At 41.7% G+C, this 27,505-nt stretch overlaps 1 long non-coding RNA gene across 1 annotated transcript; it reads right to left on the minus strand.

Moving 5' to 3' along the window:
• Positions 1–27,505, minus strand: LOC142436894 (uncharacterized). The gene is made up of 3 exons (XR_012782168.1): positions 27,443–27,505; positions 26,783–26,860; positions 1–120 (listed from the first exon to the last, which is right to left on the minus strand). It is a non-coding gene; the product is annotated as an uncharacterized LOC142436894 (long non-coding RNA).

The raw sequence follows: 27,505 nt of genomic DNA on the forward strand, positions 1-27,505 counted from the left end.
ATCTGCTGGGGGCAGGCATCCATCTGGCCGGAAACTAGATGGGCTACTCTGTGTCTTGTGCATCCATGTCTGTAGGCCTTCCAGCGCAGCCTGCAACTCATCATTGCGGTCCTGCAGGTCCTATAAGCAGAGTAGAGATGGCCCTGCAATCCCCATGCTACACAGCAAGGCCCAAGGAGCAATGCAGCACCGCAGGGTCTGCAGGATGCCCAGTGGAAAGGAAATTCAATTCCTGACAGCAAACATGTAACATTCAAACTATAAGTTTCCAACTATGCAGTGAGTTAAACATGACAGGGATAATTCAGCTTTCTTAAATCCTACATCGCCTTCTATCACTAGAATCATAGCAGGGGCTAAATTTTTTTTTTAAAGTGAAGTGAATGTGGAGGAGAAATGCAGATCACCAACACCTGACTCAACAGGAATGTGTGCAAGTCCACCACAGTGATGGGGTATGGCCAAGAAAAGCAACTCACTGGTGTCCTTTCTCCAGAGGGTTCTGCAGCTTTGACTGTCAAGGCGTTGCCATCATCTTAAAACAAAATGCCACCCAGCAGAGCAGAAAGGCCACATGGATGGCTGAGGCCCAATGAGGCACATAGAGTGGGGGCTGCAGGACAGACAGGCAATGCTGGGAGGCTGCCCTGAATCTGCACCTGGCTGCAGTGGTCTGTCTGCACAGGAGTTGAGGAAATGCACTGTAAAAAGCACACTTGGTTGCCAGGGTTTAGAGGCGAATCTCCCAAGACACAGCTCTCACTTGTAGATTTAAGGGTAAGAAGGCAAGAAGCGCCTGTCTGTGGGACTGTCTGTGGGACTATCGTGGTGTGAAGTCTCTTGGCATGGCTCTTCTGTCTAGGTCTTTGTGATTCCCATTGATGATTAGGTGGGACTTTGCAAATAGGGCATGTCTAACACAAAACAGAGTGGACTGGTTCATTTTCGTTGCCACTTCCCTGGCCATAGGGATGTGTTATCTTAGAACAGGAACAGAGAGGAATCCCATGAACTTAAGGGATAAAGAACTACCAGTGGAGAACAAATGAGATCTCTGTCTAAAGACAAGAGGAACCAGAGGCTGTGAAACAGAAATTACTGGACAGACTGAAAGAACAAGGCAAAGTCAGAGGCTGAGGCAAGGAAACACGGGACAGAATTGAAGAGCAACACAGAGACTAAGGACTAGAGAAAGACTTGATTGAGGCGAGATGATACTGTGGACCAATGACTGTATCCTTAGTGTTTTCTGATCTTGGCTTGTAGTAACCCATTAAGTTCTCTAAAAAGCTCCCTTAATTGTGAGTATTGCCTGTGAGCTCTGTGCGACCAGTGCAATGGATTATAGAACACAGCACAAAAGTAGAATGCTGTGGAAGAAACAGTTACTATCAGAAAAGGGTAAAGAATGATGGAGGGTGGAGGCATGCCTGATCTCTATTTTGTGGCAATCGGCCTTGATTGATGGAGCTACGTAGGATTCTTCTCCTTGATGTAGCCAGAGGTCAGCTATGCACTCCATGCGGTTTACTCAGGGACCCTAGATCCCTTCGTGAAGGAATGTGAGGTGTGTGGTCACTTTCCCTTTTGTGCACCTGGGGATGGGGGACTTGGGACTCTTCAGACCTAATGAATACGGCAGCAGTGCTCCCAGGGACTATAGGAGTATGATTCTACCTGGTTTCTCCTTTAGGAAACGTACTCTGGAGGGACACTAGACATTGAACTGTGAAGAAGCCCAAACTGGCCCATCAGGCAGCCACATGGTAAGCGAGCTTTCAGACATTTCTGGTCTAGCCAGTAAGGTGTGTAGCTGAGGCCCCGGCATCATAGGGCAGAGAAGAAACATGTTTGTTATGCTATGTCTGAGTTCCTTCCCACAAAATATAAAATCTATGAGCATATTTAATTGCTATTTTAGGCCATTAAGTGTTGGCGATAATTTCTTATGGAGCCATAGTAACTGGAATAACATGTATGAGTGAGCCACAAATAGCTCATGGAAATAGGATCAAAAGGTAAAGGAATTTCCCATGAATTTTTGAAGCCCTTTTTCTGTAATTTACAAAGGTAAATTACAGTCTCTTGAGGGGAAAAGTATATTAATTTTAAGTGGGAGAGAAAAAAAAGTTCTCACAAAAATCTGTTAAGAAATGGATGGTAGAGACTTCCAGGAAGATGGCGACTGAGTAACACATAGCAGAGGAACTCCACAGAAATCTGTGCAGGAGAGTCACTAAGAGGGAAATTCCACACCACTAGGTCGCAGAAGGAGCATCAGAAAGATAAGTAGGCAGAGATCCAATAGGTTTTAAGGAGCTGGGTCTTTTGGCTTACCACAATGGAGGCCAGCTAGGGTTTGACCTTAGCCTAAGGTGACCAGACGTACCGCTTTTTAAACATTTTTTCTCGTGTCTATGGTGTTTTTAAAAAGTCCCAATTTTTGGAAAGAATGCACAACAAGTGAGGGTATATACGGTTTTCGGCTGCCATGTGGCAATTTCACCAGGATATGAGTTTTATCAATGGTGTCCCGCTATACCAATGTTAAAATCTGGTCACCTTACCTTGGCCCGGCCACTGTCTTGGCTGGAGCCAGGATCATTTGTAGGCAACACAGGGGCTTTATCTCAACACAGCCACAGTTTGACACCATCTCAGGGCAGGGATTAAACCCCTCCAGCCCCATGGTCAAGGATCAGGTTCATTTATATTGATGCTTCAGTTTCCCTCTCTTCTCTCTATTCCCCCCTATCCCCCTGTCTCAGTGGGCTGTTTTTTTTTTCCTTCTCTTTTTCTCTTCCCCTTTCTCTCACACAGCACTGCCAACATCCTGACCACTACCCTTAGCCTAGGGCATTAATGCCTGCACTCAACCCTGCTGGGCGAGCTCCTCCCTCTGCAGCATAACCGGAAGCTGGGAAAGACGACCCACACTCCAACAGGGGATATCCTGCCCAACTTCTTCCCTGGAAAAGCCCACCTGCCGGTCCTCTGTAGTGCTTAAGACATGGCTGGAGAAATTCGGCACCCCTTCTTTGGGGGAAATCCTGCCTGTGTGCCTTGGGGAGCTCCTATCCATCCTCTGTGGTCCCACGTTACTGAGGGAGCTTCCTCCCGCCTGCTGTAGTGCCTCACAGACTAAGAAAGCTTATCAAACACTCACCAGCTTTCCACGGAGCAGTGGGAAACTCTGCCTAACCTACGCAGTGATCTACCTGATCAGGGAAATTCTGCCCACCATTCACGGTGCTCTATACCAAAGCAGGCAACCAACCAGATTTCTGTGACACTCCTGTTGCAGCGGGCACCTTTGCATGCCACCTGTGACAACCCAAGCCGTCATGGGCCACACCATCATGGATTCTTGTGAGATCACCCAGTAAAGCACCATCCTCGTGGATCCACAACAACCCAACCAGCATCTCCGGAGAGGCCCATCCAACTTGTTGACTAGGGAAAGAGTGAAGCCACAGGAGGACAAAGTGGTTGGCTAATTCCATAGTGAAATTAGCTGTAGCAGTTCGAAGAAGCTTTCCTACGAGTCTCCCAGAGAGAGCCAGTGCTCTTTGACTCCCTGAAAAATGGCACCTGGCTCCTCTAAAACAAACAGCAATCAGGCCCAATGACCTCAACAAAAAAACATGAGAAACAAACTTCAATGGCAGAGATGTCCTGAACCGAACGACATGCATAGAAGAAGCAGATATTTATCTGCCACATAAAGAATTTTTCAGAATACTTCTTGCAGTAATACAGGATATGAGAAAAACAATACAGAAAAAAGATGAAATGAAAGAGGAGATTAAGTCCATACACCAAAGGGAAATACAAGAGATCAGGGAAGAGATAACAAAAACTAGTAGCAGACACACAGACCTCGAGAATCGACTAGAGGAGGCAGATAATTGCACCAGTGACCTAGAGGACAGCCAAGGAGACTTTAAATGCGAACAAAAATCTAATAAGATCATTAGTGAAGCTGAAGAGAACCTAAAAGCTAGGTCTGATGCTATGAAGTGGAACAACATTAGAATTATTGGATTACCAGAGGAAGACACCACAAAGAAGTCAACTGCAACAGAGAGGAAATTCTTGGAGGAAAACTTCCCGAGCTTAATGAATGAAAACCTGGCAACCATTCAGGAGGCTGAAAGAACACCAGTCAGATTGAAACCCAAGAAGAAATCAAGGCACATCATACTTACTATCCAACTTTGAGGAAAAGGAGAAAATCATGAGAAGAGCTAGGGAAAAACAAGCAATCACATAGTTTCCCAAATAAGAATATGCTCAGACCTATCATGTTTCCCCAAAAGTCAGACATCCCCCCAAAATAAGACCTACTTACAGTTTTGCCTCGGGCTGAAATATAAGGCATCTCCCAAAAATAAGACCTCCCCAAAAATCAGCACCCCCGAAGCTACCGTAACTCTGGACTCTGGATCATAGTGGTGGGCACCACCACGCAGCTCACTATTGGCTGCAGCGCAGTCAGAGCAGACAGGTAGTACGAGGTCTCTTTTAATAAAACAATAAACAATAAACGTGTACCACATTCTTCTCCATGGAAAAATAAGATATCCCCTGAAAATAAGACCTAGTGCATCTTTGGGAGCAAAAATTAATATAAGACACTGTCTTATTTTCGGGGAAACAGGGTATCAGAGAACACTATGAAGATGAGGAGAGAGTTGTTGAGCAACATTGCAAAAATTGAAGTAAAATAATGCAAACCCAAGAATACTCTACACAGCCAAATTATTGATCAAGATAGATGAAGAAGTAATTGTCTTTTAGAGAAGGAAAAACTCAAAAAATACATTAGAAGAAACCCAGCCTGGATCCTTGTCGATCCAGTATAGGCAGAAGAACAGCACTCACCAAGCATAAGTAAGAGACTGCCACAGAGAACAACCTCACCCAGAGGGAAACAAAGAGAAAACAGCCCCCAAGATAGCATTGGATTAAGGGTGAAAAGAAGTCAAGAATGAAACACACACACACACACACACACACACACTACATTAAAAAGAAAGGGAGGTGGGAAAACACCCAACACAAAAGGTGTAAGATGACATCAGAGTCCACGGATGGAAATAATACCCCTGAATATCTATGAACTAAACTCAGGCATTAAAAGACTGAGGCTAGCAGACTAGTTTAGAAATACAACTAATCAATCTGCTGCCAACAGGAGACACATGTCAAGACTACAAACAAAACTAGGCTGAGAATCAAATGCTGGAGAAAAACATACCAAAGAAACAGCAATTAAAAAAAAAACCAAGTGTTGCAATCGTAATCTTGGATAAAACTGACCTCAAAGTGCAAACCATAAAAAGAGATGAGGAACACTATATAATGCTCAAGGGAACAGTAGGCAAAGAACCACTAAGCATTGTAAACATATTCCCCAAATGACAGACCTGCTGAATACGTCAAACAAATGCTTCAAAATATGAAAAAGGAAGTCACAGCCTCAACAATTATAGTAGGTGACTTCAATACACCACTCTCTGAGAAAGAAATATCACAGGGAAAGAAACTCAACAAGGAGGCCAGAGATCTAAACACTACAATTAGTCAATTTGACCTGATATATATTTACAGAGCTTTTCATGAAAATACAAAATATTTCACATTCTTTTCAAGCCCACATAGTACATATTCGAAGATAGACGACATGCTGGGGCATAAGTCAAATCTGCATAAATTTAAGCACATTGATATCATATAGACTTCTCTCACTGACCACTGTGCCATAAGGCTGGAAATTAGCAAAAGGAAGATGAATAAAACAAGGCAAACAATTGGAGGATGAATAACTCTCTACTGAAAAAGGAGTGTGTACTGGCTCAGATCATAGATGAAATTAGGAAATTTCTAGAAACCAATGAGAATGAGAATAAGACGTACCAAAACTTATGGGACACAGCAAAGGCAGTTATCAGAGGAAGTTTCATAGCAATACATGCACACCTGAGAAAGGAAGAAAGCCATATGATTGATATGCTGGCACAAAATTTACAGCAACTAGGGCTGAGTCAACAGCACAATCATGCTAATAGCAAAAGAAAAGAAATAATAAAAATCAGGGCTGAGATTTAGGAGAGGGAAAATAAGAAAACTATGGAAAAAATTAATGCTGCTAAAAGTTGGTTCTTTGAAAAGATAAACAGAATCAACATATCGTGGGTAAACCTAACCAAAGAAAGACGGGAACAAATTTCAATAGCAAGAATGAGGGATGAAAGAGGGGACATTACAACAGACTCTAATGAATTCAAAATGATAATTAAAGAGTATTACGAAGGACTGTATTCCAATGAATTCAACAACTTGGAAGACATGGTCAAATTTTGAAAAACAATCCCTCCCTCGAATTTCCCAGAGGAACATCAAGAATGTCAATAGACCCATAGCAATAGAAGAAATAGACAAGGATATCAAGGGATTACCAACCCCAAATTCCCTGGACCAGATGGCTTCACAGGACAATTCTACCAAGCATTTAGGGAAGAAATGACACCAATCCTACACAAAATCTTCCAGAACATAGAAAAGACGGCAACCTCTTGAAGCAAGTATAAATATGATACCCAAACAGGGCAGGAATCCTACAAGAATTGAGAACTACAGACCAATATTCTTAATGAACACAGATGCAAAAATTGTTAACAAAATACTTGCCAATAAAATACAAATGTATATAAAACGAATACCATATATACTTGAATATAAGCCGACCTGAGTATAAGCCTAGGTACCTAGTTTTTACCTGGGAAACTAGAAAAACTGATGACTTGAGTATAAGCCTAGGGTGGGAAATGCAGGATGTGAATTAACACAGAGACCAGAGGGGAGAGACGGAGCGCAGCCACGGACACATCCTGACCAGTTCAGCTGCCAGCGTAAGTGAATCACTATGGGTGCTTCTGCAAATTGGAGCCTTCCACGTCATAGGATGGCTCTGATTGGTTAGATGTGAGTAACAAACATTCAAAGCCCTGCAGTATCAGTGGGGCTTTGAATGAACAGCGGAGGAACGACAATCACCTGTGAGATATTACACCTCGTATAAGTTAAACCCCAGTTTTTCAGCACATTTTTTGTGCTGAAAAATTCAGCTTATACACGAGTATATATGGTAATTCACCATGACCAAGCAAGATTCATACCAGGGATAGTTCAACATACGAAAGACCATTAGTATCATGTGCCACATTGACATGAAAAACTCTAAGAACCACATGATAATATTGATAGATGTGGAAAAAGCATTCGACAACATCCAACACCAATTCCTTTTTAAGACACGTCAGGAGATAGGAATGGAAGGACAATTCCTCAAGACCATACAAGCTATATATGAAGAACCAACAGCCAACATGGTAGTCAATGCAGAAAAGAGGAACACAATTCCACAGAAAAAGGGTCCAGACAAGGATGCCCCTTGTCCCCACTCTTATTTAACATCGTACTGGAGGTTTTAGCTCGCAGCATAAGGCAAAGGAGAGACATCAAAGGTATTCGTCTGGGGAAGGAGAGGTAAAACTATCGTTATATGTAGATGACATGATTTTATAAATGGAAAATCCCAAAAGATCCAAAAGGGGCAGAGTGGCAGGATACAAGATCAACAAACAGAAGTCCACTGGACTGCTATACATATCAGCTAAAATAACAGAAGAGGAGGTCAAAAAGGTGGTACCCATCACAATAGCCAAGCACAAATTAAAATATCTAGGGAAATAGCAGACTAAAAGAACAAAAGATTTATATGAGGAAAACTATGGAACACTATTACAAGAAACCAAGAGTGATTCAACAAATGGGAGAATATCCCATTTTTGTCGATCAGAAGACTCAATATAGTAAAGATGTCAGTTCTCTCCTAGGCACTATATAACTTTAATGCAATCCTGAGAGAATTACCCTCATCTTTCTTGAAAGAAATGGAAAAACTGATTACCAAATTCATATGGAGAGGGAAGAAGCCCAGAATTAGCAGAGACTCCCTAAGAAGGACACAGTGGGAGGGCTTGCTTTACCTGACTTTAGCACATATTATAATGCCATCATGGTCAAAACTGGGAGGTATTGGTATAATGACAGATACTTAGACTACTGGAAAAGAACTGAAAACCCAGAAATAAAATCATCAGCATACAGACAACTCACTTTTGATAAAGCCCCCAAAATATCAAAAGCAGGTACCCTCTTTAACAAGCGGTGTTGGAAAAAATGGATATCTACCTGCAGAAAAATGAAGCATGACCCTCATCTGACTCCATGCACAAGAATAAACTCAAGGTAAATCACAGACCTTGAGGTAAAACTCCAAACTATTAGGTCCATCAATAAGGGAACTGGGACCAATCTGAGAATTTTGGCACTGGGAATACATGGGATAGCAGAAACAGGGAAGGACACAAATGCACATGAGTCACAAATTGACATGTGGGATACACTGAAGATAAAACATCTGTGTACATCAAAATAATTCACCAAGAGAGTAATAAGAGAGCCCACGGACTGGGAAAACATCTTTAGCCTGACACATCAGACAAAGGCCTTATTACTAAAATCTACAATACTCTGCTAGTTTCCAAAGAGAAAAAAACTAATTGCCCACCGAGGAGGTGGGCAAAGGACCTGAACAGCAGTTCCACAAGGGTACAAATCCGAATGCAAGGAGTTGGAAACAACCCAAATTTCCACCAACAAATGATTGGATTAAAAAACAGTGGTATATACATACAATGGAGTACTACACATCACTAAAAAGCAGTGATGACAAATACTAAGAGGACGCCTGGCCCTCCCACCAGAAGAACTTATTTCAAAAGACGGCATTGAATCTGCAGCTCCAGGAGAGGGACATATCTGATGGGAGCACATGGGTGATGATGAAGGGGGAGGAGGAGAAAGTGGAGCACATCCTGGCCCACCAGGTCTTGAGGACGATTATCCCGATTAGAGCAGCCAGTCCACAGAGAGGACCACATGGCCAGCCCCACTATGAGACATGACGCCCCTCACTGACCCATAGCTCTACCGGGGACAACACTGGAGACACAGTGTGGGAACTACGCCTGATCTGATCCCGCCACACCGAGGCAAAACACTAAGGGGGTGCAACAGAATAGCAAGGGAATGGAACGGCGAGGTCCTCAGGGAATGATGAAGGTGGACTTTGGGGCTAGGGTGTGGTACCCCAATTGATTGAACTGGAAAACACTCCTAAAGGCCAACACACAATCCTTGAACTAACTACAAACTTTTCTTTCTTGTGCTTTTTTTTGTCATTGATTTATTGTTGTTGGTTGGTTGTATATTGTTCCTTGGTATTTTTATGTCTTGTTTTTGTGCATGTTATTATCTCCGCTGGTCTTTCTAAATAAGATAGGCTGGATGAACAATCTGGAGGATAAAACAACAGGACCGACAGTTCAGGAGGGACATAGGAGAGGTGGGGGAAAAGGTAGTGGTGTTAACAAACCCAGGGACAAGGGAACAAGTGATCTAAATCAGTGGTGAGGAGGGGCTGGGAGGCCTGGTAGGGCATGATCAAGGGTAATGTAACAAAGAGGATTTGCTGAAACCCTGGTCGGGACTGAGCATGATAGTGGGACAGAAGGAAAGTCAAGGGAAATAGAGGAAAGAGCTAGGAGACAAAGGGCATTTATAGAGGTTTAGATAAAGACATGTATATATGCAAATATATTTATATATGAGGATGGGTAAATAGATCTATGTGCATATATTTATACGTTTAGTATTAAGGTAGCAGAAGGACATTGGGCCTCCACTCAAGTACTCCCTTAATGCAAGAATACTTTCTTCTATTAAATTGACATTCTGTGATGCTGACCTTTTCAACGCAACTGCTGAAGACAAAGCGGGTGCATAAGCAAATGTGGTGAATAAAGCTGATGGTGCCCGGCTATCAAAAGATATAACGTCTGGGGTCTTAAAGGATTGAAGATAAACAAGTGGTCATCTAGCTCTGAAGCAACAAAGCCCACATGGAAGACGCACACCAGCTTGTGTGATCACAAGGTGCCAAAGGGATCAGTTATCAGGCATCAAAGAACAAAAAATCATAACATTTTGTGCTTGCCTCCATGATATGATCGCTGAAGACAAATGGGTGCATAAGCAAATGTGGCAAAGAAAGCTGATGGTGCCCGGATATCAAAAGGTATAGCGTCTGGTGTCTTAAAGGCAAACAAGCAGCCACTTAGCTCAGAAGCAACAAAGCCCACATGGAAGAACCACACCATCCTGTGCGATCACAAGGTGTTGAAGGGATCAGGTATCAGGCATCATCAGAACAAAAAATCTTACCATAGTGAATGAGGTGGGGGGGGCGGGGTGCAGATTGGAGATCCAAAACCCATTTGTCAGTCACCGGAATCCCCTTGCAGAGGGGTGTAGGGGAGGAGGCGAGCCAGTCAAGGTGTGATGTAGCAACAATGAAAAATACAACTTTCCTCTAGTTCCTAAATGCTTCATCCTCCTGCACTATCATGATCTGATTTCTACCTTGCAAGTCTGGCTAGACCAGAGGATGTACACTGGTGCAGATAGGAACCAGAAACATAGGGAATCCAGGGTGGATGATCTCTTCAGGTCCAGTGGTGAGAGTGGCACTACTAGAAGCGTAGAGGGAGAGTAGGTTGGAAGGGAGGAATCGATTTCAATGATCTGCATTTGACCTTGTTACTAGGGGGTGGACAACAGAAAAGTGGGTGAAGGGAGATGTCGGACAAGGCAAGATATGACAAAATAATAATTTATAAATTATCCAGGGTTCATGAGGGAGGGGGAAGCGGGGATGGAGGGGACAAAATGAGGACCTGATGCCAAGGGCTTAAGTGGAGAGGAAATGTTTTGAGAATGATGAGGGCAATGAATGTACAAATGTGCTCTACACAACTGATGTATGTATGAATTGTGATAAGAGTTGTGTGAACTCCTAATAAAACAATTAGGCCTCCACTTACTCAATGCAAGAACACTTTGTTCTATTAAATTGGCATTCCAGGATGCATACATTCCCGACATGATTGCTGAAGAAAAATGTGTGCATAAGCAAATGTGGTGAAGAAGGCTGATGGTACGTGGCTATCAAAGCGTCTGGGATCTTAAAGCGTTGAAGATAAACAAGCGGCCATCTAGCTGAGAAGCATCAAAGCCAACATGGAAGAAGCACACAGCCTGTCTGACCACAAGGTGTAGAAGGGACTGGTTATCAGACATGAAAGAACTAAAAATCATATCAATGGGTGCCCACCTCCCTGATACGATCAATGAAGACAAACGTGTGTGTAAGCAAATGTAGTGAAGAAAAGTGATGGTGCCCAGCTATCAAAAGATATAGCGTCTGTGTTCTTAAAGGTTCTAAGATAAACAAGTGGCCATCTAGCTCAAAAGCAATAAAGCCCACATGGAAGAAACACACCAGCCTGTGTGACCACGAGCTGTCGAAGGGATCAGGTTTCAAGCATCAAGGAACAAAAGATCATATCATTGAAAATGTGGGTGAGTGCAGAGTGGAGACTCAAAGCCCATTGGTAGCCAATCGGACACCCCTTAGTGAAGGGTTGTGGGGAAGAAATGAACCAGTCAGAGTGCAGGGTAGCAGCGATGAAACATATAACTTTCCTCTAGTTCTTAAATACTTCCTCTCCTCCACTATCATGATCCCAATTCTACCTTACAAATCTGGCTAGACCAGAGGATGTACATTGGTACAGATAGCAACTGGAAACACAGGGAATCCAGGACAGATGACTCATTCAGGACCAGTGGTGAGAGTGGCGATGCCTGGAGGATGGAGAGAATGTGGGGTGGATAGGGGGAACTGATTACAAGAATCTACATATAGTCTCCTCCCTGGGGGAGGGACAGTTGAGAAGAAGGCGGTGGGAGACATCGGACAGTGTAGTATATGACAAAATAATCATAATTTATTAATGATGAAGGGTTCATGAGGTAGGGGACAGTGGGGAGGGAGGGGGAAAATAAGCAGCAGATATTAAGGGCTCAAATAGAAGGCAAATGTTTGGAGGATGATGATGGCAACAAATGTACATATGTTCTTGACACAATGGATCAAGAATATATTGTGATAAGAATTCTATGAGCCCCCAATAAAATGATTAAAAAAATAAGAAAAAAAGTAGTGATGAATGCATGAAGCACATTGGAAAGAATTGGAGGAAATTATACTAAGCGAAGTAAGCCAAGCAGAAAATGAGAAGTACTATATGAGTCTGATGAGGAAAGCTTAAAAAAAAAAAGTGCAAAACGGGCTTAGGGAAAAAACTATTGTATATAAACATTCCTGGGTTCAGGTTCAGGGAGTATGGCAGGGACCAGACCAAATCCAGGAATACATATGGTAGACAACTAAAAAGGAAGGGGAAAGAGAGAAAAAACAAAAACAAATGAGTAGTTGGGGAACAGGGCACTAACTCCCCCAAGGGGAGTGTATTATTCATATCTTCTCAGGGAAAGAGGGACCAGACTACAAAGCGGTGCTCTAAGATGTGAATGCAACATACTGGCATGAAGCAGGGAACCAGTAGAGGGGTCTGAGAGACAGGCCCCAATCCCAACTATGTGGACAACCACCCCTGCCCCCTGAAGAATTTACCTTAGGGGCAGCACTGAAGCTACAGCTCAGGGAGAGGGACATGTCTGATCAGAGCACACAGGAGCAAATGAGGGGGGAGGAAGAGAGAGTGGAGCACATCCTGGCCCACCAAGACTTGAAGATGATATCCCTGCTCAGAGCAGCCAATAGCTAGAGAGGGCCATATGGTCAACCCCACTATGAGACATGACATCCCTCACTGGCCCATAGCCCTATAGGGGACAACACTGGATACACAGTGAGGGAATTATGCCTGATCAGACCCCACCACACCGAGGCAAAACACTAAAGGCGTGCAACAGAACAGCAAGGGGAGCAGAGCAAGGACGTCTCGAGGGAATACCAAAAATAGACTTTGGGGCCATGGTGTGGCACTCCATCAGACTCCACCAGAAAACACTCCTAAATGTCAATAGACCTTGAACTATTTTCTTTTTTGTTGCTTTGTTTTGCTCTGTCTTGGTTTGTGCATAGTATTATCTCTGCAGGTCTGTCTAGATAAAAGAGTCTGGATAAACAATCTGGAGGAGAAAACAACAGGACCGAAGGTTCCAGGGGACATAGTAGAGGGAGAGGTGGGGGAAAGGAAGTGGTGTTAATAAATCCCAGGGACAATGGAATAACAAGTGATCCAAAATCAGTGATGAGGAGGGTGTAAAAGGCCTGGTAGGGCTTGTTCAAGGGTAATGTAACTGAGAGGAATTACTGAAACCCAAATGAAGGCTGAGCATGATAGTGGGACAAGATAAAAGTAAAAGGAAATAGAGGAAAGAACTAGAAGGCAAAGGACATTTATAGAGGTCTAAATACAGGCATGTACATATGCAAACATATTTATATATGACAATGGGGAAATAATCGATCTATGTGCATATATTTATAGTATTAACGTAGCAGATGGACATTGGGCCTCTACTCAAGTACTCCCTCAATGCAAGAACACTTGTTCTATTAAACTGGCATTCCATAAGGCTCACCTTCCCAACACGATCGCTGAAGACAACACAGGTGCGTAAGCAAATGTGGTGAAGAAAGCTGGTAGTGCCTGGCTATCAAAAGATATAGCACCTAGGGTCTTAATGGCTTAAAAATAAAGAGGCCATTTAGCTGAGAAGCAATAAATCCCACATGGAAGAAGCACACTACCCTGTGTGATCATGAGATGTTGATGGGTTCAGGTATCAGGCATCAAAGAACAAAAATATTATTATCACTGTGAATGAGGGGCAGTGCAGAGTGGGGATCCAAAGCCCATCTGTAGGCAAGTGGCGATCCCCTCACAGAAGGGTCGCAGGGAGGAGATGAGCAAGTCAAGGTGCTGTGTAGCAATGATGAAACATACAACTTTACTCTAGTTTCAATGCTTCCTCCTCCCCACTATCATCATCCCAATTCTACCTTACAAATCCAGCTAGACCAAAGGATGTATACTGGTACACACAGGAACTGGAAACAGAGGCAATCCAGGACAGATGACCCTCTCAGGACCAGTGGTGAGAGCGGCGAAACAGGGAGGGTGGAGGGACGGAGGGGTAGAAAGCAGGAACTGATCACAAGGATCTACATATAACCACCCCCTGGGGGACAGACAACAGAAATGTGGGTGAAGGAAGATGCTGGACAGTGTAAGACATGGCAAAATAATAATAATTTATAAATTTATCAAGGATTCATGAGGGAGAAGGGTTAGGAGGGAGGGGAAAAAGGAGGAGCTGATACCAAGGGCTCAAGCAGAAAGAAATATTTTGAGAATGATGATGGCAAGAAATGTACAAATGTGCTTGACACAATGGATGTACGTATGGATTGTGATAAATGTTGTACGAGCCCTCAGTAAAATGATTAAAAAAATAAAAAGCAATGGATGGTAATTAAAATAGGAAAAATCCCACAAAGAATGGTGTCTTGCTAGGCACCCGGTTGAGTAGTACTACCAATCCCATGGGTGTCAGGGTAGAACTGTGCTTCACAGGGTTTTCGATGGTGATTTTTCAGAAGTAGATCACCAGGTCTTTCTTTCAATATCCCTTTCAATGTGGGTGGACTCAAACTGCCAGCCTCGCAGTCGGCAGTGGGATGCGTCAACTGTGTGCACTTGCAGCTCATTTCCCTTTCCACTGGGCAGCACGGATCTTGGAAGCAGCATCCACAGTCATATTTATCTGGTGGCCTGCTTCTTGTGTGGTTCTTCTTATATTCCAAATAGGTATTCTGAAAATGTCCACTGCTGATAACAAGTTGATTCTGACTCACAACGACCATATAGGGCAGAGAACTACTTCTTTCGGTTTTTGAGGTGGAAAATCTTTACAGGAACAGACGGCTTCATCTCGCTCCCACAGACTGGCTGATGGGTTTGAACGACTGACCTAGATTTTAACAGCACCCAAACATAGCCACTAAGTACCACTAGGACTCCTTTAGACACATCCCTACCACTCAGCAGTGTGAGAAAGCTGATGCCTGATATACAACGAGTCGAAGTCTCTCTGTCTTGAGATTTAGTAACACAAAACCTAGGAGCATAGTCCATTACAACTGGTAGAGATGTGTGGAGCCTGAGCTGGAGCAGCAGGGCCTTAGCACGTCTACTTGGTGGCTCTCTGGAAGGATGGAAGTCAGACTACTGTTTTTAAGTTATCACTTGCTTAAGTGGGTGGCTGTGGATGTTGAAGGTGATAAGGAATCTGGGGAAAGTCTTGTGAAGTAGCAAGTCCACTAAGGTCTATCACAGCATTAAGAACAAAGGACTCTGGGTTTCTTACAGAGGCCACAGAAAGCCATTATGGTGTCCAGCAAAATACACAGCAGAAAAAAGTATCAAACCAAAGATAGCGGGTTACCATCTTATATTTCCTTTTATCAAAGGCAGCCTCACCAGGAAAATCAAGATGGACAGTTGGGAAAAAAAAGAAAAAGCTGAAATGATGCTTAAAGAGAAAGAACATTTGATAAATCCATTGTAGTGTCCACAATAGCAGTAAAAACTGCCACTGAAAGCGATCTGACTAAAATCTTATATTTGCCAAGGGCAGCCTCATCGAGAAAACAAAGATTACCAGCTGAGAGAAAGAGAAAGAAAGTTAAAATGATAGCTAAATTGGAGGAAAATTCAGCGACAAAGGGAAGAAGCATGGTTGTTGTGCTTTGCAATATGCATTGTAAATTACAGTGAAACTTTACGCTAAAATTTGGAAAAGAATGGGCGCTACGCAGGGGGAAAGGTCATGCTATTTCTCCTTCTGTAGAATGAGTGTAAGACACTGAGTTCAGCCAACAAGCAAGGATATCCCTGTAGCAATGAGCCCATCTGGTAACCTAATCGACCTCAAGAATCATTCTCTTGTCAAATGAACCGGCAGTCATTGGAGAAATGGCAGATTCTGGGGTAAATGGCAGCAATGTACAAGGTAAATCTGGAGTATCTCAGGAACCACGTAATAAAACAACCAAAACAATGATGGTGCAGTGCAAAAACTTAGCAGATAGGTTGACCTGTCTGGCACAATTTGAACACCAGAAATCTAAGCACAGTAATGAATTATAAACCTTTGGTAATAAATCGGAAATTCTTTAATTCCATAACAACAGGTAAAAACCCACTGCCTTCAAGTTGATTCTGACTGTTCGTGTCCCTATGGGAAGAGTAAAACTGCTCCCCATGGTTTCTTGGTTTCTTTTTTTACCCTAGAGTTCTGAGAGCGTACATGTTTATGGGAGCAATAGCTTGATCTTTCCCCTACAGAGAAAGATGGATGTGAATTGCTGACTTGTGGTTAGCAGTATCACACCAATCTGCACCACCAGGGCTCCTTATACCAATATGTGACACACGCCAACCGATAGATGGCATCGTCCTACTTTAATTAAAAAGGAAACAACAGAAAAGCACTAAGTCAAGGCATTTCTTTGAAACAGGGAAGAAGAGTCCCAAATAACCAGAAGCCTTGGGAATTTGGCAATACCAGACCAGCCCTACATGTACTTAAGGAAGTTTTCTAAATGGAAAGGAAAGAACATTAATCAAACACTCAAATGTACACAAAGGGGGAGGAAGGAGTCAGACAGAGATCTCAGAAAATAAGTACATATTACGACTACTGGATGTAGGGTGTACATTACTGTCACTGGAGGTTCACCAACAGAAAAAGGAGAGGGAACAGTAAACCAGGAATACTTAATATTTCACATTCATTGTTGATTGCATGCTAAATGTTACTGTAATTGCATGTTGTATAGTATAATATTTGTAGTAACCACTAAGAGAATATGTAAAGAGGAATTAAAGCTCATAACAAAAGATGCTAAATACAAAAAATAACAGGAAAATTGATAAAAAGAGAAACCAGATAAAAGAAACTCAAAACCCAATTAGCTAAAAGAATGAAGAAAATGTAAATAGCCAAAATATTGACACAAAAGGCAGAGTGATAGACTGGATAAAAAACATGATTCATCTTTTGTTACCTACACAAAACACACATTCACATTAGGACACAAACTGATTGAAAATAAAGGATGGAAAAAATGTTCCGTGCAACCAGCACCCAAAAAAAGGAGTGTGGTCATACTGATAAAGGCTATTACATAATAAAAGGGCTAATACTTCAAGAAGATACAACAATTATTAGCATATATTCACCTAACCTGTCCAAAAACATGACACAAACACTAATATCAAAGAAAAAAAATTACAGTGCCGCTATTAATATTTGTAGATTTGAAACCTTCAATTTCAGTTCTCGACAGAACATTTAAAAAGTGAATCAATAAGGACATTAAGAACATAAAGAAAATCATAAGCCAATTTAACTTAGAACACTCCATCCATCATCAGCAGACATTTTCACAGGATAATTTTTCCAGAACCAACTACAGATTAGGCCACAAATCTCAAGTTTTAAAACATTAAAATCATACAAAGCATACTTTCTGACCATAATGGTATGAAGTAAGAAATCAATCACAGGAAGAATAAAAATGAATAATTATTATTATACCAAAATTAAATATTGTACGACTAGAAAACAATTTCTCTATGTAAGAAATTAAAAGTGAAATAAAAATATACTTGGTATCAAATATAAAGGAAAGCACAACATACCAAATCCTTTGGGACACAGCACAAACCATTCTCAGAGGGAAATTCATAGCAATACATGCCCATATTTAAAAAGATGGATGAAAATCAATTGTTTAAATGAAAACTTGAACAAAAAGGAAAGGAAGAGCAAGAGGCCAAAGATACTAGCTGAAATGAATAATAAATACCAGTGAGAAAGAAATGAAATAGAATACAGTTAAACAACAGAAAAAAATCAATCAAACCAGAAGTTGGTTCTTTGAAAAGGATCACTGAAACAAACTACTGGATATACTGGGGGGGGGGGGGGAGGGCAAATAATCCAAAGAAATGAATCTGGAGACAACACAACATATTCATTGAATAAAGAATCATAACACTATGAAAAAGAACTGCAACAGATTTGAAAGTGCAGATGAATGGGACAAATTCCTGAAAATATACGACATACCTAAACTAATATGAATAGAAATAGGTTTAAGCAGAGTAATTATGAAATAAGCAATTCAGAATGTGATTAACCCCCTGCTCCACCCCTTCAAAAAAGACCAAAAATATATATAAAAAGAAAAGTCAATGGCAAGATGGCTTCACTGGGATATTTCATAAAAAATTCAGAAGTGCTGACACCAGTTCTATAGAAACTTTTAAAAACATTAAAGAAAGGGGACTAGAACATGTCCAACTGAACACATACACACAGGTAGATCCTTATGTAACAACCAGGATAGACTAGGCCCTAAGAAAAGACAGGTGGCCTGTGATCTCAGACAATGGCTTGAAAGTGAAGTAAAAGGAGGCTTCCATATATCAGAGACTGTGGGAGCAAGCAGAGAAGGGAAGGAAAGAGCAGGTCCACTGAAGAGGCGCCCAGTGGTCTCCTGCTACCCATCTGTAGCTCCATTCTGCACTGCTGGCTACAGCAACCCAGCTCCACTCCTCAAAGACTATCATTGTGAGCAGGGTCCAAAGCTTCACGTGTAATAAGCACGCAGGTCCCATGTGGCTTCCAGCTCTCCAAGCAAGCTGGCCTGCACAGTTCCCGGAGCATAGGTCCCAAAGGACCAGCCTAGGCTATCCCAAGGACAAACTTGGCACCATGATGGTTTTCCTGAAGATTGCCTGTGCTTTGACGGACTATGTTAAGAAGCTCTTGGCCTTAGGGAAGAATACACTCAAGTACAGTGTTCCTCCCCCTCCCAACTTTTCTTAGTACAGCCTTTTACTGCCCAAAGCCTTTTTTCCCTCCCCCGTCCCTCTTCTATTATTCATTTCTGGCACTACTCAACAAAGTCATCGACTCCCACAAAATCTAGCAGCCCTCCCAACCGTAATACCCGGCCACGATGCTGCAGTGGCAGCAGTCACTCCTGATTCATCAGAAGAAGGATTAACAAATGAACAACACTCAGATCTCAAGGAATTTTCTTAAAAAGAACAGGCTCTGAAACTATCATAAATTGAATTCAGAAAAATGTTGTCATGTACTTTCAACAAAGAGTTTGCGAGAACAATGGTCAGAATAGAAAAGCTAGATATCTTCAACAAAAACCTCTAAAAAGAAATGCAGAAAATATTAAGATAAGAGAATTAGGCAACAATTTAGAAGAACAGAGTAAGAGAATTGAAGAAATGGAAAGCTGAATTGGTGAGTTTGAAGGCATATCTCTTAACTCCAATTTATGAGTGATACAATCAGCTAAAAGAACAAAAGAATCTGAAGAAAACATAAGAATGAAGTGGGATTCTATCCATATAAGAAATTCCGGAATAATACTTCCTTAACAGAACAGAGGAGGAGAAAATAATTCTCCAGGAAGCAGAGAGAACCCAAAACACCACAGATCCCAAAAGAAAACACTGGAACATATTGTCGTTGAAATTTCCAAGACAGAAACAATTAGCAGGCTGAGAACAGCTTGGAAAAATTGTTTTAATTCATTTACAAAAACACTTTTATTGGCATATGACTCACATGTCATACAATAGCTCAATTATATTAAGATAAATTGTAATAATCATTATCACCACAATCAATTTTAGAACATTTTTTCTTTATTGTATTCATGTTATTTCCCCCAACCTCCCCTGCCATAGCCCCCAAAACCATTGTCTATATAGATTTAGTTATCCTGGATTTCATATACAGAAAAATGTATTTTTAAAAGCCTAACAACAATAACAAAGAAAACAGATTAAAAAAGCTCTAGAAAAGAAAGCAGAGGTTAAAAGAACTGGAATATATTTAAAATGAGTCAAAAGGGAGATGTATAAATTTTAACTTAAATACATCTGTAATAACCAATTTTACAATGTTATCTGTCTGATAACAGGGCTGTTCACATCCCATGGCTCTGGTCAGAGAGGATTCCCCAGAGCTTGCAAATGTTATCCACAACCTTAAAACCAGGTGTTCATAATTGAAGCTGATATCATTCCCTCCTTCAGATTTGAATTTCATGAGTTAAAATCCTAGGATGTTACAGGCTGGTGTGCTTCTTCCACATGGACTTAGTTGATCCCTCACTTAGATGGCTGTTTAAGACCAGCTTTTAAGACCCCAGAGGCTATTTTTTTCTGATAGGTGGGCACCATCTAGTTTCTTCATTACACTTTCCTATAGCATTCATGTCTTGAGTGATTTCTTCATGAGGACGAGCATCAAATAAGGCCATTTCATAAGAACTAATTGTACTTAGATTGAGGCTAGAATTAAGTGCAAGCTCAAAATCCATTCACATATTTATGGTTCATCTGGCTCTGGTTCACCTCAGAGATATAATTGTTATTTTCTGTTAGAGAACATTATCAATCATCCCCTTGGGCATAAGGCAATTTTATTGATAGTGTAGTTAATTTAGCCAATGGTATAGAATTTAAAACAAAAATATGTCTTGTAAATTTAAATTTTATGTTTTCTTCCCATTGTCTCTCTTTTGTTGCCTTTAATAGATATTTTTATTAATTTATTTCTATTACCATCCTTTTTGTCTTTTTTCTCATATTTTTCTGTGTTACCAATGTTCTTAGGAACCAAGACACCGCTCCTCTATCTGTCTCTAGGTGGGTCCGCCCACATGCAGATACACCCACATGTGAGTACCGTGAGTGAACATTGTTACCCATGCTGCACCATGCTTTAAGACAAAATTTCATTTATTTGTCAACAGAAATAAATATTTCAAACAAAACAAAACTGTAAACCAATATCCCTTATGAATATAGGGGCAAAATCTCAAAATCCTGGCCAACAGAATCCAACAATCTATCAAAAAGCTAAGCAAAAGAACCACAGCAGGTGAGATTGGTTCCAGGGATGCAAAGATGGTTTGAAATGAGAAAAATAATGAATGTGATCTACCATATAAAAAAGAAAAACAACCACATGAGCATTTCAATTGATTCAGAAAAGGTATTTGATAATATCTAACAGCCATTCTAGATACAAATACTAAAAAATAGGATTCGAAGGGAAATTCTCAATGAAATCAGGGACATATATGAAAAACCAACTGCCAGCATCTTACTCAATAGGGAGAAACTGAAAGCACTCATTCCTCTTTCAGATGGAAATACACAACAATGCTCCTTATTAACACTCTTATTCAACATTGTACTGGAAGTTAGCCAGAGCTATCAGGACACAAAAAGAAGTTTCAAAAATCCAAATGGGCAAAGAAGTAAAACTGTCACTATTTGCAGATGATCTGATTCTATACATAGAAGGCACCAAAGGCTCAACAAAAATATTGCTAGAAAATATAAAAAGATTTGGCAACATGGCAGGAAACAAAATTGACATATAATAATCAACAGGATTCTTGCATACTAACAAAGATAACTCCGGAAAAGAAAACAAGGAATCAATACCATTTACAATAACCACATAAAGATGAGTCTCTTTAACAAATGGTGCAGGAAAAATTGGATTTCGACTTGCAGAATAATTAAATAAGACTAATGCCCCACACCCCCACAAAAACATATAATATGGATCAAATATCTAAAAATAAATACCAGAAAATCAATGAGAAAACATGGACAAACTTAAGAGTCCTATTGCAGGGGATACACAAAATGTCAAATATTAATGAAGGATGCACACGTAACAGAAGACAAAATTGAAGTCTGGGACTTAAGAAAAGTAAAACAAAAACTTCATCAAAAAAGTAAAAATGTTATCTACAGATTAGGAAAAAGATTTTGGCAATGATATACGTAATTGAAACACTTCAATAAGAAAAAGATGAATAGGTCTGTGTGGCAAGATGGTGATGGAGTAGCATTCCAGAGGGACTCTACAGAAATCAGTGGAGGAGAGTCACTGAGAGGGAAATATCACTCTTCTGGGTCACAGGCAGAGCATCTTAAAGATGAGCAGACACTAGGTCTTGAAGAGCTGTGGGGTTTGGGCTACTACTGTAGAGGTTGGCTATGGCTTAGCCTTTCCCCTGCCACAGTCTCGGCTGGATCTGAGCTCTCTTGGCCAGCACAAAGGCTTAACTTCAACACAACCACAGCTTACTGCTGCCTTTCAGCAGGGTTTAAACCCCTCCAGCCCCACAGTCAGGTGACTGGGGCTGTTATTTCTCTCTCCCTTCTTCCACAGTCTAATTGGCCTCGGTACCCACCACCTGGTCTTTTTTCTTTCTTGTCTTTCCTTTCACATGTCACTGCTGGGCTCCAGGTCACTGCTCTTTGCCTAGAGCAACTGCATCCATCCTCCACTCAGCTGGGGCAGCTCCTGCCCACTTGCCCTCTGTAGCCTTACAAGCAGCTGGGGAAATCTTGCCTGTCTTCTGCCACACCTCAAATGGGGGAATCTCCCCTTAAAACATCTAGGAGAACTCCCATCAACCCTCCAAAGCCCTGTAAGCAGATGATGGAAATCCCAACCACCCTCCACGGTGCACCATGTGGCTGGGAGGGTCCCTGGGCCCCTCCCCGTCCTCTGTGGTCCCACATGGCTGAGGGAACTTCCTCCTACTTGCTGCCGTGCTTTACACAACTTAAGACAGCTCTGTGTGAGCCCTCTCCAGTGTGCCATACTGCTGTGGGAGCATCTGTGTGACCTATATGGGAGATCTTGCTACTAGAACAATTCCGTCTGTTATCTGCAGTGCTCTACACTAAAGTGGGCACACCCATCAACACTATGTGGCAATCCCGCTGCAGGAAGCACCCCCGCACTTCCCCTGAGGTGTTCCAAGCCGCTGTGGGCCACACCACCATGGCTTCCTGTAAGATCATCCAGTGCAGTGTCATCCTCCCCAGTCCACAATCACCCAACCAGAGTCCCATGAGAGGACCATCCAACGTAACCTCTAAATAACAGGATACGGGTTGGCTAGGTAAGGAGTAAAACCACAGGAGGAAAAAGTGGTAGCCTGACCTAGTACATTTAGCTGCAGGCAGTTCAATGACGCACTCCAATGAGTTTTCCAAAGTAGGAGACCAGTGCTTGTTGACTTTCTGAAAAATGGCACCAGGCTCTTCTAAAACAACACAACACAAACAGCAACCAGCCACAAAAACCTCAATGAAAAAACAGGAGAAACAAAAGGCAATGCCAGAAGTCCTGAACATAATGACATGTATAGTAGAAGCAGACATTGATCTGCAAACAGAAAGCAATCTTCAGGATTTCTGCTTGGAGTTATACAGAATATGAGGGAAGCAATATAAAAAAAGGATGAAATGATAGAGGAGATAAAGGCCACGCACCAAAGGGAAATAAAAGACCTCAGGGACAAGATAACCAAATCCAGTAGTGAATTCACAGACTTCTCCAAAAGACTTGATGAGGCAGAGAATTGCACCAGTGGCCTAGAGGATAAACAGGCAGACTTCAGCAAATGGGAAAGGCAGTTAGCCAAGATAATCAAAGAAACTGAAGAAAAGCTGAGAGCCATGTTTGATGCTATGAAGAACAACATCTGAATAATTGAACTACCTGAACAAGGCACAACAAAAGAGTCAATGGCATAATAAATAGTGTAGAAATTCTTAGGGGAAAACTTCTCCAGATTAATAAATGAAAACTAGGCAACTATTCAGGAGGCCAAAATAACACCAGCTGGACTGAATTCCCAAGAAGAAATCACCAAGGCATATAACAGCTATTCTATCCAACTTAGAGGAAAAGGACAGCCTCATAAGAGCAGCAAGGGAAAATAGAAACAGTTACCTATAAAGGAACTCAAACAAGAGTCTGTTGAGACCAATCAGCGGACACTGTGAAGAGGAGAAATTGAAGAAAATAACACAAACCCAAGAATACTCTATCCAGCCAAATTATCAAGATAGATGGAGAAGTTAGAGTCTTCCCAGACAGGAAAAACTCAAAGACTACGATAAAAGAAACTAGCCCTACAAAAGATCCTTATCTAACCGGTATGGGCAGAAAAACATCACTCACCAAACAAAAACAAGAGACTGCCACATAAAACAACTCCACCCAGATGTAAACAAAGAGTAAACAGCCCCCAAGATAACAGTGGCAAAGAAAGGCAGAATGAACCACACACAAATGGACAACACACTGATAAGAAAGGGAGGTAGGAAAACATTCAACACAAAAGGTACAAGATGACATCACAGAGTCCACAGCTGGATATAATAACCCTGAATAACAATGGACAGAACTCAGCCAATAAAAGGCAGAGGTTAGCAGCCTGACTTAGAAAACACAACCCCTTGGGCTGCTACCTATAGGATACACATCTTATGATTACAGACAAAAATAGGCTGAAGAAAAATATACCAAGAAAACGGCCATTCAAAAAAAAGCAAAGGTTGCAATCCTAACCTCAGATTGTAAAAATAGTTCCCAAGGTACAAGCCATAACAAGACATAAGGGGTAGGGGCACTATATAATGTTCAAGGGAACAGTAGATGAAGAACCAGTGAACATAATAAATATATTCATGTTCAACGCGACGTCCACAAAATTTATCAAACACTCCAAAAGATGATAAAAGAAATCACAGGCTAACAATTATAGTAGGTGACCTTAATACACCATTCTCTGAGAAAGATCACAAGGAAAGAAGCTTAACAAGGAGGCAACAGATCTAAACATTATGATTAAATGACTTGACCTGATAGATATTTTCAGAACGCTCCACCAAAATGCAAAAACACCCTCATATTCTTTTTAAGCCCTCCATGGCACATACTCAAAGATAGACCACATGCTGGGACATAAGTTGAATCTGTGTAAATTCAAACATAAAGAGACCATACCGACTTCTCTCTCCGACCACTATAACATAAGGCTGAAAATCGACAGAAGGATGATGAAGAAAACAAGGGAAAAAATTGTAAGAAAAATAACTCTCTTTTGCAAAAGGAGTGGTTACTGGCTCAGAAAGATATGAAATTAGAAAATTTCTAGAAACCAATGAGAATACAGTTACCAAAACCTTTGAGACAGCAAAGGCCGCTATCAGAGAAAGTCTGATAGTAATATGTAAGCACATGAAAAAGAAAGAGACGTATGATTGATGTGCTGACACAAAACTTACACCAATTAGAGCAGTCAGCAGAATAATCCTACAAATTGCAAAAGAAAAATAAAAAGGGCTGAGATTCATGAAAGGGAAAACAAGAAAATTATGGAAAAAAGAAATGCAGCTAAAAGCTGGTTCTTTGAAAGGATTAACAGAATCAAAAGACCATGGAAAACCTAACCAAAGAAAGGAAGGAACAAATTTCAATAGCAAGGATGAGGAATGAAACAAGGGACATTACAATGAACCCTAATAAAATCAAAAGGGTAATTGCACAGTACTATGAAGGACTGTACTCCAATGAGTTCAACAGCTTCTCACTCCCCGCTATCACGACCTCAGTGCCGCTTCCCAATCTAGACTAGACGGGAGCATGCGCATAGGCATAGGCAAGAGATAAAACTCACGACACATGGAACCAGGAACAGGAATGGGAATAGAGACAACAAAAGGGTAGGGGGAAGGGGGCGAAGTGGGGAGAGAGGAGACACCAATAGCAATGAATAGCATATAATCCCGTACCCCCAGTCAGGGGGGAGAACAACAGAAACTAGAAGGGAAGGGAGATGGCGGTCGGAGTAAGATTTGAAAATAATTAACAATCTACAATGTATCAAGGGGCCACGAGGGTTGGGGTTGGGGGAGGAGAAGGGAGAGAAAAAAAGAGGAGCTGATCCCAAGGGCTCCATGGAAAGTAAATGTCTATAAAAGAAAGACAGAATATATGTACGGATATGTCAGATACAATTGATGTATAGATTGTAACAAGAGTTGTAAGAGCCCCCAATAAAATGATTAAAAAACACCCACACAACAACTTTGTTTTTAAAGAAAGATATACAGTAGAAGAATAGCAGCCGTCAAGTCTGGAGCACTGGGCCTGGTTTCTTGGGACATTCTTGTGGCTATAACATGAGGCCACTTTTAGATATCAAGTTGACCTTCCACACGCAGCAAGTAGACGTCATCAAATTAGAGGCTTTTCAGCAGAATCAAGGCTAAACGTAGAAGCCCGGTCTCTTCAAGAAGATACTCTCAGTGGTCTCCTCTTTCAACCTCCAAAAGGAGGGCCTGAACATGGCCTGCTCAAACCTCAGCCACTCTCATAGCCATCAGCTAGGTTGAGCTACACAGACACTGGTCACCTACAGTTCTGTCCATTCTAATGGTTGAACACCACCCTCTTAGCAGGTACAATGAGACAAGAAGTAGAGTTCTTTGGACTTTTTTGCACAAGAGGTCTAGAGACCTGCTGATGCAGCCAGAGGGTCATGCTTTTAGAGAAAACCCTAAGTTCCCCATAAGCTTTGACCCTGCCCCAGTGTAGAAATGGTTGGGGAAGAGGATGGGAATGAGCAAAGGTGAAGGTTTGGGTACCAACAACCAAAATGCTGGCATGTAAGACCCAATACAAGATTAATATGTGACTGCTCACAGCAGTCAAAAGAGTGAGTGCAGTAGAGCTGAGGATGGTGAGGGAACCCCCCCAGCCCAGCCCCCCAAACTTCCCTGGCACATACCCTGCACTTGAATTCATACTCCTTCAGGATCGCCATGAACTGTTCTTGAGAGAAGAGTGCAGTGCCATCTGGTTCCAGCTGATGTCAGACCCAGAAAGAAAGCAACAATACAGAGAATGGTAAGGCAGGTCCTCTTGGGCCAGGTTCCTGGGGCCACCTCCTCACTTTCCTTCTGGGAATCTAACTTCTACTTTCCAGTAGCTCTAGAAAAAAGCATCCAGTCTACCTACTTTCAAACTTGTTTAAAAGGTCTTGCCACCAACAGCGTTTTCTTAGGACCCGGAGCCTGTGGTGGCTGGGATGCACTTCTGCCTTGTCTCTGGTGCAACTTCTCCCTTCCCAGCAACGTCCTTAGGGTAGATGACATATGATGGCACCACGCTCTAAGTGCTCCTTTGGCCTCTCTGGCTAATCCCAAGTACTATTAGTGGGTCCTGGCTTTATCAGTACAGAGGCCATACTACGCGGGGTAGCACTAGGTCACAGTGACTTGTCATGAAAAGGGGAAAGAAAAAGATATTATATAGATTTCTCTCCATTACAGGATTTTTGTAAGGAAAAAAACCAAAGTTCTATCACCCAAGTATCATTTTCAAGACATGGCCCACACTACTGACCATGATTCTAGTTGAAAGACTCAGAATAAGCAGAAGCACTTGCCTTGTCCTTCAGCACAAACTCAAGGTCATTCTGCAGTTTCAGCACCAGCTTCTCTGAATCTGA

This window comes from Tenrec ecaudatus, unplaced genomic scaffold (genome assembly GCF_050624435.1).
Source record: "Tenrec ecaudatus isolate mTenEca1 unplaced genomic scaffold, mTenEca1.hap1 Scaffold_770, whole genome shotgun sequence".
NCBI lineage: Eukaryota > Metazoa > Chordata > Mammalia > Afrosoricida > Tenrecidae > Tenrec > Tenrec ecaudatus.